Source organism: Miscanthus floridulus, chromosome 6 (assembly GCF_019320115.1).
Source record: "Miscanthus floridulus cultivar M001 chromosome 6, ASM1932011v1, whole genome shotgun sequence".
In the NCBI taxonomy this organism is placed as follows: domain Eukaryota; kingdom Viridiplantae; phylum Streptophyta; class Magnoliopsida; order Poales; family Poaceae; genus Miscanthus; species Miscanthus floridulus.
The window spans coordinates 56,987,939-56,991,023 of NC_089585.1; positions in this window are offsets into that span (position 1 = coordinate 56,987,939).

Sequence of the window (3,085 nt, forward strand, 5' to 3'; positions counted from 1 at the left end):
CTATCATGAGGTATAATCATGTGGAGTAATAAATCTAGACTAGGCGGACACGATGTATGAGAGCTACAAGACATGGATGTCTTGTGAGCGGGTTCTTTCCACCTCTGTCAATTAAGAACCATCCATTGTTGAATTGCATGAGGTGAGACTTTGTAGTACTAGCCACATACTCTAGTAAGCCTTAACTCGGCTATTCTATTATGAGAATGGCTACTCATGCACTAGGAGTGGAGAGATGGCGAGAGTAGCGTGTACCCACGTGGCAATGGGCTGGATTGGTGGAGTACTGTATTCTCGGGTGGCGCGGACCTATTCTTGTTTTAGAGGATCTAAGGGTAGGTTGGTATATGTAGGTCAGGGACCTACATATTTCATATGGTTGGGAATCCCTAGCTGGGTTATAATTGGTTCAAATCGTCGTTGCTCCTCAATTATGGAGACTCAACTCACTGTTCATCATCGTAGTTAATAAATGAAACTTGAGGAAGATTTGAGAAAGGGTTTGATATGAAGTTCATGATCTCAATACGGATCATGGTAGATTCATATATGATCTTGATGAGGGTTATATGTTGAAAGAAAGAATCTTGTTAGAGAGCTTTTACATAAAAGAACTTTGATTCTTGCTAAAGCCTTACCTTGAATCCCCGAGCCTGCATTCTTGAGTCTTATCTATTGTTTCTTCGGTTAAGTCTTGTTGAGTACTTTTGTACTTAGGGTTCATTAAACCCTTGTTGTAGGTGAGCCTCATGCGCAGGTCTACTTTGGACCGTGCTGCATGATGGTTTTTCAAATCGAAGATGATAAGTAAATGTGTGGCCCTTGGGCAGGGCACTTTATTGTGTGTTTTGTTTTATGTTACTAAGCTACTCCACTACTATGGTTTGTAATAATAATCGTACTTAGTTCAAAATGTTTGAAACAACTATTTTGTAACTAAGTTATTGTAAGACTTCCGCTATTTTGTTCTGATGTAAATTAATGAATAAACTGTTGTAATACTGTAATGACTCTATAATGGATCCTACTTAGAAGAAATTGTGGATGATTCGGGTTTCCCGAGAACACCCGATAGGCTTCTTAAGTTACTGGGAACATATGCATAGTCATTAGAGGTCCTTGGACAGTGATAGGTGCATGTGGGCCCTATAATTTAGGAGGTTCTGCCACAATGGCCGCCGTCGAGCTTGCTCCGACGATGCTCTGAGTCAACCGAGTGTACCACTCGATGCGGCTTAACTGAGACAAGTGTAGTGGTGGTGATGCTGTCATCAGAGACCTCACCGCTAGTGAGTTCTCACCAATGAAAGCCAGCGCTCTGCTCTGCCTCACTGACATGTGGGTCCTGTTGACCCACGGGGCCCTAGCTAGTCAGTTAGAGTTTTAAATGTTTTCTTTATTTGTTTTCATAGAATTAGATGCAAACTTCAAAAATCCATATCTTGTGCTAGGAGTGTCCAAATGGGGTGATCCAAATTTTGCTAGATTCATCATGAAGTGTACTATTTGATAAAAATATGAAACCTACTATTTGGGTTATTTTTCTAGGGGAATTAAATTAAGCTAGTAAAGTGCTTTTAAATTTATTTCTATCTCGTAAAATGCATAACTTGAGCTAGGGAAGTGATAAAATTGTGATTCTAATTTTTGGGTCTTGTGTTGGCATGCTCTAGCTTGGAAAAATACTAAACCTATAGTGGGCATACTTGGAATATGGTCTTTCTATTTCACCTTAATTAAATGCTAGTTTTTGGTGAAATTAATTGGGGTAAAAATACATAACTTATGATCATGCAAATTTTGACACTAGTGTTCTTATGCTAGGATGAAAGTAAGGAAAATATGAAATATGTTGTTTGACACTTTTCACTATGCTAAACTATTTTTACTTAAATAAGCCTATGCAACTTGTCATTTTTGAAATGGCATGAAATTTGTACAGTAGACTATTGGGGAAATATGTAACCTACTGTAATTTTCTCCGAATTTATTGATCACTAGAAATAATTATCCTCTAAAACACCCTATTATATAAGTAAATTAATAAATGCACATAAGTAAATTATTTGGGCTTAACCATGATGTTTTCTATGGTGCTTGTGATGCATATGATCTATTGATATTAGTAGTTGTGCTTGGAATTAATTGGTTATAGGCAGCTAGTTAATTATTGCTTTATAATTCAACTAGATGGCTGCATGAGTAGTTTCTGTTGTGGTGACAAATTCATGATGATAATGATCTTTTCTACACAACTTGTTAATAACAAAGTTGTAGATAACTTACTCATGTAGCTTGTACAAAAAGTTGATGGTCATAGGCCTAATGGTTTGAAAATTGTAGCTTTTAAAATTCTACTGTCAGATTTGCTTATCCTCTGGACAGATCTGAAAGATTGAATTGTTTGATCTAGATAGCTACTGAGTCATCTTATGATGATTATAAGAAAGTTGTAGACAATTTTATAAGCTTTCCAGAAAATCAAAGATCATATTATTTTGGATGTGTAAAACTCCAGTTATGGTAAAAACAAGTGGTTGTTGTTTTGCAATCTAGAAATTGCTTAAATGGAAACTTGTTTAATTACTAGAGAGGAGATATGCACCTACTCAGCAAAAGAAAATTTATCTTGTTATCACTTTAATACATTACTATTAAGGACACTTATGAGTATGCATTTTATCATATCATATCATCCATGTCATTATCTATGCATCCATGATATCTTATTTCATGCTCATACATATAGGATCCCCCGAAGGAGTAACCCCACTGGAATTCGAAGAAGATGCGGAGGAGAATTAGGAGACACCACAGCCAGCAGCTCCTGAAGGCAAGGAGCCAGCTACTGAGGAACTTTCAGAGTGCCCTGACCACCGACCCACTTCTTTCCTAAAGGGCAAGCCCCAAAGCATTTTAAGCCTCCTATGTTTTACAAAATATCACTTGAGTCCTTTATGTTTGATGCATTAGGTTGTAAAAATTTATTTGGAAACACTTGATACATAGAACTACCTTATCTAGATATATATACCTTTAACCCTATATAGGTCTAGGATTGAATATATGCTTAGACCGGTAGAAG